This window comes from Mirounga angustirostris, unplaced genomic scaffold (genome assembly GCF_029215605.1).
Source record: "Mirounga angustirostris isolate CCGP_5_RB_7025 unplaced genomic scaffold, mMirAng1.0.hap1 SCAF_6, whole genome shotgun sequence".
Taxonomy (NCBI): Eukaryota; Metazoa; Chordata; class Mammalia; order Carnivora; family Phocidae; genus Mirounga; species Mirounga angustirostris.
Window position 1 is genome coordinate 92,784,118 of NW_026991714.1, and position 13,195 is coordinate 92,797,312.

At 40.2% G+C, this 13,195-nt stretch overlaps 1 pseudogene; it reads right to left on the reverse strand.

The window, feature by feature from the left end:
• Positions 1-296: 296 nt before the first annotated feature.
• Positions 297-1,404, reverse strand: LOC123846470 (glyceraldehyde-3-phosphate dehydrogenase-like; annotated as a pseudogene).
• Positions 1,405-13,195: the final 11,791 nt, after the last annotated feature.

Consider the following 13,195-nt stretch of genomic DNA (forward strand, 5'->3'; position numbering starts at 1 on the left):
TCAAGATCTTTAACTTCATTACACCTGCAAGTTCCCTTTGTTATGTAAGGTAACATATTCACAGTTTCCAGGAGTTGGGACGTGGATATCTTTGGGGGATGATCATTCTGCCTACATCGTCATGTGAACTCAAGTAGATTATTACATCTCCAAGCCTTGTTTTTTTTTTTTTTTTTTTTTTTGACTGGGTACAGTATACTTTATTGATGGTACATGACAAGGTAGGGCTCCCCAAGCCCCTCCCCTTCTTCAGAGGGTCTGGGATGCAAACGGTGGAGGTTGGGAGATTCTCAGTGTTTGGGGGGACAAGTTGGGGCAGGGACTCCCCAGCAGCTGAGGGCCTCTCTCTTCCTCTTGCTCTCGCTTGGGCTGGTGGTCCAGGGGGCTCTTACTCCTTGGAGGCCATGTGGACCATAAGGTGCACCACCTGGTTGCTGTAGCCAAATTCATTGTCATACCAGGAAAGGAGCTTGACAAAGTGGTCGTTGAGAGCAATGCCAGCCCCGGCATTGAAGTTGGAGGAGTGGGTGTCACTGTTAAAGTTGCAGGAGACAACCTGGTCCTCAGTGTACCCCAGGATGCTCTTGAGGGGGCCGTCTGACACCTGCTTCACCACAGGTGATGTCGTCGTATTTGGCAGCTTTCTCCAGATGGCAGGTCAGATTCACGACGGACACATTGGGGGTGGGGACACGGAAGGCCATGCCAGTGAGCTTCCCGTTCAGCTCAGGGATGACCTTGCCCACAGCCTTGGCAGCGCCAGTGGAAGCAGGGGTGATGTTCTGGGTAGCCCCTCAGCCGTGGCAACCACAGCTTCCCAGAGGGGCCATCCACAGTCTTCTGGGTGGCAGTGATGGCATGGATGGTGGTCATTAGTCTCTCCATGATGCCGAAGTTGTCATGGATGACCTTGGCCAGAGGAGCCAAGCAGTTGGTGGTACAGGAGGCATTGCTGACAATCTTGAGGGAGTTGTCATACTTCTCATGGTTCACACCCATCACGAACATGGGGGCATTGGCAGAGGGAGCAGAGATGATGACCCTCTTGGCCCCGCCCTTCAAGTGAGCCCCAGCCTTCTCCATGGTGGTGAAGACCCCAGTGGACTCCACAACATACTCAGCACCAGCATCACCCCATTTGATGTTGGCGGGATCTCGCTCCTGGAAGATGGAGATGGACTTTCCATTGATGACAAGCTTCCCGTTCTCAGCCTTGACTGTGCCATGGAATTTGTCATGGGTGGAGTCATACTGGAACATGTAGACCATGTAGTTGAGGTCAATGAAGGGGTCATTGATGGTGACAATATCCACTTTGCCAGAGTTAAAAGCAGCACTGGTGACCAGGCGCCCAATACAGCCAAATCCATTCACTCCGACCTTCACCATTGGGTCTCAGGGATGCGGCTGGCACTGCACCAGAAGATGCGGCTGTCTGTTGAACAGGGAGGAGCAGAGAGCCAAGCCTTGTTTTTTCATGTGCACAATGATGATAATGATATTAGGTTTCTCAAAATATTGTGAAAATACAATAAGATAATGCATCTAGAGTACTTAGCACAGGGCCTGGTACTTTGTGTAAGCACTTAAGAAATTATGCTTTAAGAAACAAGGGTGGAAAGACAGAGTAGAATCAATTCTCATGCAAAATGGCTGTCACTTAAGCTGCTTCCACAAATCTGTTTGAACAAAATGAAGAAGAAGAAGCTAGTGTAAGAGGGAAAAATACCAAAATTTATATATTGTCAAAAGCATTATCATCCTACAACCAATATTTTCCCATGCCCAAAACTGCTCATTCCAGTTTTAATAACTATAAAGTTCATCCTGGTATTAAGCTAAACTAACTCCTAATAATGTCTTTCCTGTAGTTCTATTTGTGCCCACCTGCTTGTTTATCATATATTTGGTGTTTCTTCTCATAGACAGTGTTTCCTTAGCCTTTTGAAGACACTATCCTATCTCCAGCCCCTTCTGCCCCACCCTTGAGCTTTCTGTAGAGCAAACCAACCCAGTTCCTCATACTAAAACTTAACATAAATCAAGGTTGTTTTTGAGGCAGCTGAAAAAAAGAACTGAAACACTAGGTTTTTTTCCCCCCCCTTTTTTTTGGGACCACATCCTCTTATTCATCTTGAACATTAGGATGAATAGACTATGAATATAGGATGGAGGAAAGCCAAAGAGGCTCTCCATGTTACCACCACTAATACCCTGGTTCAAACCACCGTTATTTTTTTTCCAGGACTACTGCAATAGCCTTCTGATTACTCCTTCCTCTTTCCCCTCCCCCCTTCCCCTGCCCCTCCTCCCATCCTCCTCCTCCTTTTCCTCCTCCTCCTCTTCCAGCCTGTGTCCCTATCTTATAGATAAGTTTACTGATACAGAGTTTAAATAAGTAATTTACTTAAGGTCATGGAACAGTAAGTGGAAAAATTGACACCAAGACTGTTTTCATTTACAGCCTATTAGAAAATGAAGGACAGCCAACAAAATCAACAATTAGGCCATAAAATCACTCCAGATGAAATGAAAATAATGCACACTTGAAGATAACTTTAAAAGACTTAGGGTTCCAGTCTAAGAAAGATGGAATAAACACACTGCACCCCATCTCTTCTGCTGAATGCAACTAAAAGTCCTGGACTGATTGCATGAGACAGCTATGTGAAACCTTTAAAAAATAAATGGCAGGGATGCCTGGGTGGCTTAACTGGTTAAGCATCTGCCTCCTGCTTGGGTCATGAGCTCAGGGTCCTGGGATTGAGCTCAGCAGGGAGCCTGCTTCTCCCTCTGCCTGCCGCTCCCCCTGCTTGTGTGCTCGCTCTCTCTGATAAATAAATAAATAAATAAATAAATAAATAAATAAATAAATAAATAAATAAATAAAACAACATGAAGATTGAGGAATAAGACCTGAATTTGAACTTTAACCCAAACTGGTGAATTTACCAGTTTTTTCCTCCAGTATCACAGAGCCTGGACTCAAATGCAGCCCCAAATCTGAAAGGCATCCTGGCTGTTGTCAGGAAGAGATCTAAGAGAAGCTTTAGATTTCTGTTTCAAAGGCAAGGAAAAGGAGATTCTATGAAACTGAGAGTGGAGAACAATCCAGGTTTTGCCCCTATTTTCTCCTTTTCCAAACCCCAAGCAATAAAGGAGTAGCAGTGATTTTTGTTTTTGTTCCTGTTTTTTGTTTTGTTTTGTTTTCTTTCTCTGTCCTACTACTGCTTAGCGCTAGTCATAAGAAGTACCCTACAGAGTAGAAAAAGTAAAGATTCAATTTTCTGGCTGGAAGTCCCAGTGAGTTGAAACATAATGGTGAGATTGCAGAGAGAAGGGAAATCAAGAGTAATTCCCTAACATTATATATGAATACTGGGCTTACCTTCGATATGCACATACATGGATCTGAGCATTCCATAGGATTAGAAGACTCCCTGACAGGTTAGACCACACCCCAGGTGCCAGACTGGCCACTGGAAGGTACACATGTGGGACTGAATAACATTGAAAACATTTTGAAATTGAACTGATACTGGAAACATCGCCCTTAGAAGGCAAGTTAAAACATGTGGCTTGAACGGAACCTGGACAATTGCCTGCTAAAACAAAAAAGTCCTTTCCCTCAGGACTTAAACAAGATTTAGAATCTCATAACATAACATTCTAAATGCCTAGGACTCAATCCAGAGTTATTTAGGAGAGGGGAGCAGAGAGAGAGAGAAAAAACCCAGGGAAATCTTAACTCTCAAGAAAACACAACGAACAGGTGTTAACTCTGAGATGACACAGATTATCTGTAAGAAAGAAGGCTAAATGCTCTTGAAACAGAAAGGTAGACTATCTCAGTGAAGAAATAAAAGATACTAAGGAGAACCAAATGGATACTTCAGAAGTGAAAAATAAGATGTCCAAACTGAGAAATTCACTGGATGGGCTCAATAGTAGAACAGAAATGATAGAGGAAAAATAGATCAATGTAAAACATGCACTATTAACAGCACAGAAAAAAAAGATTTTAAAAATGAACAGAGCTTCCGGGAACCGTGGGAAATACCAAAAGTTCTAACATCAATGTTGTATCATCAGACTCTCTGAAAAGGAGAAGAAAGAGCATGGAGTAGAAAAATTATTTGATGGAATAATAGCTGAAAACCTGCTAAATCTGACAAAAGACACATTTTTTTTTAATTCAAGAAGCTCAGTAAATTCCAAAAGGAATAAACTCAAAGAAGTCCATCTCCAAACACAGCATAATCAAATGGCTGAAAGCAAAAGACAAAGAACAATCCTGAAATCAGTCAGAGGAAACCAGTATATCTCATATAGATGGACAGGATATGAATGGTGGCAGATTTCTCATCAGAAACCAGGAAGGCCAGAAGAGAGTGATATAACATTTTAAAGGGCTGAAATAAAAAAAGAGTCAACTCCAAATTAATAACCAGTGAAAATATTCTATCCAGTGACTGTTCTACTGTCAAGAATGAGAGTGAAGTAACATTTCTCAATGTAGAAAAACCAAAAGGATGTGTCATAAGCAGACCTGCTCTAAAGGAAATGCTAAAGGAAATTATCCAGTGGAAGGGAAATGATATCAGAGGTCTGAGGGAGAGGAAAGGTTGGTAAAGTGTGAGTATAAAAATAAATGAATTGCGAACATGAAAAACATTCTTGAGATTGATGGTGGTATTGGTTGCACAATAAGGTACTTAATGACACTGAGCTACACACTTAAAAATGGCTAAAATAGTAAATGTTGTGTTATGGGTATTTTAACACAATTTTTAAAAATTTTAATAGAATAAAATAAAAGCAATTACTGGGTGCCTGGGTGGCTCAGTTGGTTAAGCGACTGCCTTCGGCTCGGGTCATGATCCTGGAGTCCCGGGATCGAGTCCCACATCAGGCTCCCTGCTCAGCGGGGAGTCTGCTTCTCCCTCTGACCCTCCTCCCTCTCATGCTCTCTGTCTCTCATTCTCTCTCTCGCAAATAAATAAAAAATTTAAAAAATAAAATAAAATAAAAGCAATTACTGTATGTAAGCCACCATATTAATAGACCAAGAAAGAAAAAAGCCGCATAATCATTTAAGTTGATGCAGAAAAAACCCAAAAAACAAAAAAACACTTCACGAAACTCAACATCCATTCATGATAAAAACAACCAGCAAGCTAGGAATAGAAGGAAACTTTTTAAACCAAATAGAGGGTAGCTGCGAGGATCCTAAAGCTAATTTCATACTTAACTGGTGAAAGACTGAATCCTAGCCCTCCAAACTGGGAACAAAACAAGGATTCTACTCTCACCAGTCCTATTTGTTATTATACTGGAGGTTCTAGGCAACGCAAAACAGGAAAGAAAAATAAATGAAAGACATACAGATCGGAAAGGGGAAGAAGTAAAACATCCTATTCACAGATGACATTGCCTATATAGAAATGACAAAACTACATAAAAGTTTCTACAGCTGAGTTTAGCAAGATTGCAGGCTAGAAAGTCAACCCACAAAAATCTATCATATTTATATATGCCAACAAGGCAAAAATTGAAACAAATAAAATAATTTCAATTTCCATAGATCCCCCAAAATGAACTATTTAGGTATAAATCTAAAAGTCATGTGTAGGCTTAGATCTACAAAATGCCAATGAGAGAAATCAAAGAAGACCTAAATAAAAGAAACATACTGTGTTCTTTTAAATCTCTTGGATTATTCTCAGTGGATTGGAAGATTCCGGAAGAGTTAAGATGTCAGTTCTCCTCAAATTGATCTACAATTTTAATGCAATCACAGCTGATTTTTTTTTGTAAATACAGAAACACTGATTCTAACATTTATATGGAAAGGGAAAGGAACTAGATTAGCCAAAACAATTTTGAAAAAAGAAGAACAAAATTGGAGGACTGAAACTTCCCTTTTTAAAGACTTACTATAAAACTACAGTAATCAAGATGTGTAGCATTGGTGAAGGGATAGACACATAGGTCAATGAACAGAACAAGAGTTCATAAAAAGATGCACACAAATACGGTCAATGGGCATTTGACCAAGATGGAAATGCAATTCAGTAAAGAAAATATAGTCTTTTCAACAAATGGTAATGAAACAATTGGATATCCCTAAGCAAAATAATGAAATTTAACATAAGCCTCACGGTCCGTACCAGTGTTCAAAATCCATAATAAATTTAAGTGTAAAATGTACAACTATAAAACTTTTTTTTAAGATTTTGTTTATTTATTTGAGAGGGAGAGAGAATGAGAGAGAGAGAGCACATGAGAGGGAGAGGATCAGAGGGAGAAGCAGACTCCCCACTGAGCAGGGAGCCTGATGTGGGACTTGATCCAGGGACTCCAGGATCATGACCTGAGCCCAAGGCAGTCGCTTAACCAACTGAGCCACCCAGTTGCCCCAACTATAAAACTTTTTAAAGGAAGCATAGGAAAAAAGTCTTCGTGACTTGGAGTTAGGGAAAGCATTTTTAAATTTAACACAAAAAGCATGATCCATAAAAAGAAAAAATAAGGATAAACTGGATTTCATCAGCATTAAAAACTTTCGCTCTGTGAAAGATACCATTAAGAGAATGAAAAACCAAGCTATATGCTTGGAGAAATATTTACAAGTCACATATACGACAAAGGGCTTATATCCAGAATATAGAAAGAATTCTCAAAACTCAACAGTAAGAAAATAGACTACCTAATTAAAAAATGGGCAAAGGACTTGAACTGTACTTCACCAAAGATGATATACAGATGGCATATAAGGACAAGGAAGGATGCTCAACACCATTAAGAGTTAGAGAAAGGGAAATGAAAAGCATGATGAGATACCACCACACCTATTAGAATAACTAAAATAAAAAATATTGACACACACATCAATAAGAGGTGATGTGGAGTAGACCTTGTATGAATTACTGCTGAGATGACTACATATAAATCCAAGGGCTTCCATACTGACATATTTCACATGTTGTTTCAAAGCAATGTTTCACTTTGTGAACTATTCTATTCGAAAGATTACTCTTTGTTGTGATTGTTTCCCAGTATAATTCCACCATCAAGAAATGTTATAATCGAAAAAAAAATATATTGACCATGCCAAGTGCCGAGAAGGACGCAGAGCACTTGAACTGTCATATGTTGCTGGTGGGAATGAATTTAATTGCCCCAAACTGGAAACAACCCAAATGTCCTGCAACAGATCAATGGATGAACAAATTGTGTTATAATGAAATACAACTCAGGAATAAAAAGGAGTAAGTTAGGGGAGCCTGGGCGGTTCAGTCAGTTGAGCATCCAACTCTTGGTTTCAGCTCAGGTCATGATCTCAGGGTCATGAGATTAGCCCCGAGTCATCAGGCTCCGTGCTCAGTGGGGAATCTGCTTAGGATTCTCTGTCTTCCTCTGCCCCTCCCTGCCATGCACTTTCTCTCTCTCACAAATAATTTTTTTTTTTTAAAGGAACTAGTTAATGATACATGCAACAACATGGGTGTATATCAAATGTTTCAGCTGAGTCAAAGAGTCTTAAGAGGCTGCATACTGTATGATTTCGATTAATGACATTCTAGAAAAGACAAAACTAAGATGATGGAGAAAAGATCGATGGTGCCAGGGGAATGGCATAGGAGGAGGGTGTGACTAGAGGGGGCAGCACCGGGAATTTTCATGGCACTGGGCTTTTCTGTAACCTGTTTGTGGAGAAGTTTAACATGAATCTGTATGTGTGTTAAAATGCATAGAGCTGTACATCAAAGAAGTCAGTTTTCTTGGATGTTAATTAAAAAAAATAGAACAAAACTTTGTACTTAGCATTTTAGATACAGATGAAATCATACTCATAAAAAGAATAAGATTGTGAAACATAATAGCAGGCAGAACTGAAATGGTATCACATGGGTGTGAAAAAGTTTTTTGGACGAGAGTAAGTAACTTGACAAAAGTCACAATTTAATAAGAGACCACGGAGTTCGAAGGCAGGCTGGCTGACCTGGACTTGGAAGGGGGGTTAGAGCACCACGCTATGAAGTGTCTATGGTCAGTGGTCAGTCTATGGTGAGAACACTGGACAAGGACTCCAAATGCCTGCTGGTGAATCCTGGCTCCACGCTGCCTTCCAGCATGGGATGTTACCTCGTCCGGAAAATGAGATTAATAGCAGGACCTGCTTAATCAAGCTTTGTCACGTGTATAGAAAATGCTTGGTATATCATCTGGCATGTAATAAGAGCTGAAGAAATGACAGTTCTTAACCACTTGGGAGACCTAGTTTCTCCACTGGTAACTAAAGTAGCACCTGCACTGTCAAGAGTTTTAAAACAGTACCCTGTAAACGTGCTCCATAGCTGGTATGTTAGTGTTTCCACAAAGAACACAAGCCCTTAGGGTTCATATTTGGTTATAGACATGGTGGAAAAAAATTGAATTTAGGTCTGTTTGATAAAAAAACAAACAAACAAAACACAGTCTTCCTTCTACTCTTCACTCCACTCCCCCCACTTTCCTCATTGTAGTTGCCTGATAATCACTTCCTGAGTAGATGTCCAAGAATATTTTAAATTCCTAGTCAGATGTTCTTTATGGAGTACCAGTGAAGGTTACATGAATCTGTGTTTGTCAAAATGCATAACCCTACATCAAAAAGTCCCTTTTACTGGATGTTAATTTAAATAATAGAGAAAACAGAACACAAATGTATGCTTAGCATTTCTGATATAAATGAAGAAATAGTACTCATAAAAAGAATAATCAATTGTGAAACAGAGAAGCAGGCAGAACCGAAACAGTATCACATGCGGTAAAAAAATTTCTTGGAAGAGCGTGATTAAGGAACTTGACAAAAAGTCACACATTCAATAAGCGACAATAGTGGAATTTGAAGGCAGGTCAGTATATGTACACTAGGTCTCAGAGACAAGAAAAGAGTAGTCAAGATTAGGACTAACAAGCAGGGAGGGAGAGGAGCAGAGAAAAAGTAGTAACTTTTCTGAGCAGAACACCTCTAGTTAGCTTGCCGCACTCATGTCCTTGTGAAGCCGGAACAGAAATGACAAGCACCCTGGCTATTATTATACATATAGATCACCTTGATTGCTTTAAGTGATGTGGCTTAATACAATCCATGGGCAGCAGCTTTTTAAAACAGGCAAAGCTCTTTTCCAAGAATTGACGTCAGCAGAGCCTTGTAATTGTTCCTCTCGATGGCTCAACGGCCACTACAGTCCACAGACTGATGTTCCCCGCATGACGGGGACTGTCGCTTTCCACACTGTAGCACAGGCCCACGGAAGCTGCCCTCTCCCTTGGGGTTGGCGGGGGTTTGGTAGCGACCTTTGCTTCTAGCTTATTAGCTGTCTACATCATTTCCAGTCGGAGGTGAAGGATAGTTGTGGGCTGTCCCTTTTGCTCACTTGCGTTTATGAGATTCAGTGTTAGAGATAGCTTGGAAAACCTCAATCCACCTCAACTCAGCATGGGTCCTGCCCCTATTCATAATCAGAGGGCTGCCTGCCTAAATAGTTTGATTTTTAAGTGAGCATCAGAAAGCCCTTTCCTCCTACTCAAATTCATATTCCCATGAGCCCAGACATGCTGCTAGAAATATCAAGATTATTAAATCTGGACTAATATTTTGGCCAGACTTAATCTATCAATCTTTTAGTAAAGGACAGGACCAAAGGGTAAGGGACTCAGGGAAGACAACTTTTTTTTTTTTAAGATTGATTGATTGATTGATTGATTGATTGATTTCAGAGAGAGAGTGCACAAACCAGAGGGGCAGAGGGAGAGAGAATCTCCAGCAGACTCCCCACTGAGCATGGAACCTGATGTGGGACTGGATCTCAAGACCCTGAGATCACAACCTGAGCCCAAACCAAGAGTCAGAGACGCTTAACCGAGTGAGCCACCCAGGTGCCCCAGGGAAGACAACTTTTGATGGGAACTTTAAAGCAGAAAGAGCAAAAAGGATTAGGAGCAGAAAGAATACACAGGGGAGTTTTAGTGTGCAGGATGGAGATGGGGAAAGGCGAGCACAAATAAGAACAGAAGTTAATAAAAACAATTTCGCCCACTCCATCAGAAGAAATGTACCTACTCCTTCTAAGACTCATAAATAAGAGAATGATTCAATAATTGATTATTCTCTGTGTCCTATCTTGTTATCACCCTTTCAGTAATCTTTGTTGACTAGCAGGAAATTTGAAGATGTTGGGATTTAGTGATAAAGCGGGATGTATCATCACTTTGAAGTTGGTTGCCTTAATTTTGCCTTTATTCACCACAAGCAAGACTTGGAAAGCTGTAAACCTTTGTGTGTGTTTTTCCCCTGGCTGTGTTCCCATGTCCATAAATGATACTTCTGGAAAGACAAAACTCAAGTCGTGTCCCGGATGTGAACAAGACTGGACTATTATCTAGTATCTGAATAAAATTCTCATTTTCTAAGAGAATACTTACCAAAATAGCTCTTGAAAGCCCAGAAAGTCTGACTGGTTTTCCCACTGTGTTTGAAGATGTTTTGCCTGAAATCAGCACATGCTCCGTCTTTGCGATAATTGGCCAAGCCCTAGGGTTGGGGTCAGGGCGGGGGGCAGAAGGGGGGGAAGGATGACTGTACATGTGAAGTAGAGAGATGACATCTTCATTTCCTACAAAAATCTTTTTGTGTAAACTGTGAGAACTTCGCTGAATACTTTGAAGTCTGAGATGACTGGATTTCGCTCTGTGCTGTCTCAAGTAACCTCCAACTTCAGCAAGTGTCACTTCTCAGGAGGTAGACAGACCTACCAGCTTCCCCCCAAAGAAGGAAGGGCAGAATTCCTTCTCCAATTAATAGAGGCTCTGATATGGATGCAGATAATTAACCATGTTATAAAGCCTCTGTACCTCAAGTTCTATTCATTGCGTGGTTAATAGTGTGGGCTCTGGAGTCAGAGAACTGGGTTTAAATCTGTGAGTCTGGACAAGTTATTAACTTATGTTCAGTGTTCTCCTCTGTAAAATGGAGGTCGTAAGAGTATGCAAAGTACTTCTTCCTGTTCCCTGGAACATTGTAAAGGCTAACTAAATGGCAGGTATTATTATTATCATTATTGTTGCTCTTGATTTTTTTTTATCGTTGACATAATTATTATTCCTTAAGTGGATGTCTCTCTCCAGAGTTGGAGCCCCTCTACCAAACAGGCTGGGTAGAGAGCTAAAATAGCACTCCCGTGCACCTAGGGCCAAGATGGCAAGTAGGTTTTCAGTTCAGTGTACTGATTAGTTGATAGCAGCTTCCTGGAAGACTGTGTGGACAAGAATTCTCAGGCTGCTGATGAGATTCACAGGGTGCCATGATGGATTATCAATGTCTGCCACAGTGTGGGAGGAGAAAGGGCAATACTCTGCTTATTTGCCAACCCTGGCCTAGGAACTCTGGGCCATGGCTCAGCTGCTTTCTGCTCTTCTGAAAGTGCAGAAAAGTACATTCTCCTTCCTGGTTACCACAATTTGAACACCCTGGATGTTGAAAAGGGATTCTTATTGGTAGGAAGCTATAACCCAGTTCAAGACCAAACGCTGAAAAATTGTGTGTGTGTATGTGTTTTAATTTTGTTTAGAATTTCATAGCTTCCTTCTGGGGAAACTATTTGGCTATTAGACATCATCATCTGAGTAACATGGTGGTCTCCTCTTTCTCAATAATGATAATAATGGCTTATATTTTCAGAGCACTTAATTTGTAAAATGCTTTTACATCCATTAAGACACTTTATATTCAACTATTTGGCATGCAGCAAGCACAAAAGGAAGGGAAGGCAAACTGGTGTGGGTATTTCTTAAGTCTCATTTCAAGTTCATTGATGATTCCAGCACATATGTTTTGTTTCCAAAGTGCTGGCGTTTCACTTCCAGGGTAATGGTATCTGCCTCTTGCTGTGAGCCTCCCTCTGGTTCTTGACTCCTTAATTTATTTTCCTTTCATTTATGATTCTTCCCCATGTAATACATGTTTGTCTGTTGTTAAAATATTGCCCTCATATTGTGCGGCATGCCCAAGTATTTCCTCAATGAGTCACTTATGGATCACAGGGCCAATTCTGTTTTTAAGACAAAATACCAAGGCTAAGATTAGTTCCAGTTTTGTATTAATGATTGCAGATTCTTAAGGCTTAGAACTCCCAATTATTGCACAGATACCAAAATGGTCAAATGGTGGCCTATGTTGAAGGCAGGCTCTCATTTTTTTTTTTTTTTTGTACCAAAAGGTTGTTATCCTGTTCTCCTAGATAGTTTCTACTTCAGAAGCATAATCCATTCTCTCCCACTCATCCAGTCTCAAGAGATTTGGAGCTCTTTTGCAATAAAAGATGTGTAAGGTTGACCCTCCCTGCCCACGCTGCTCTCTGCTCAAATGGGTTGAGTCAGTATTTCCTCTCTCCCTAATTCAGCAATGGGCCAGCTGGGTTCATCTGATAGACTAAGACCCAATTAAATGACCTTCTTCAGACTTCATCTAACCAGGAAAAAGACAGTTAAGCAATGATTTAATTAATGAAGTCATAGAAGACTAGGGAAGCCGATTAGATCTTAAAACCTCTTTCCTCCATAGCAATATTTTGGGAAGTTTCTATAGTAGAGTAATTTGTCTTATGAAACTTTAAATTATATAATAGGGAACAATGTTTTGTCCTCCATCGATTATATGGCAACCCATATGGATCAAAATTCCTTAGATGAAGAAATAAAAAATATTATTTATTATTTATATGATTTCAAAGCCCAACAAAACACTATTAAAGGTCATATGATCTTATATGTGTCTCTCTCTTTATTTTCCTTGTTATTTAGGTTTGTTTTTGTTAGTTTTTTTTCAGTATAGTTTACATACAATGTTACATTAGTTTCAGGGGTACAACATAATGATTCAACAAGTTTTTACATTATACTCTGGTAGGATGACTACCACCATACATCACTATGACAATACTATTGACTATATTCCCATGACTTACTCACTCCATAACTAGAAGCCTGTCTCTCCCACACCCCTTTACCCATTTTGCCCAGCCTCTCCGGCTACCATCAGTTTGTTCTCTGTATTTATAGGTCTGATTCTGCTTTTCGTTTGTTTGTTTATTCATTTGTCGTGCTTTTTAGACTCCACATATAAGTGAAATTATATGGTATTTGTCTT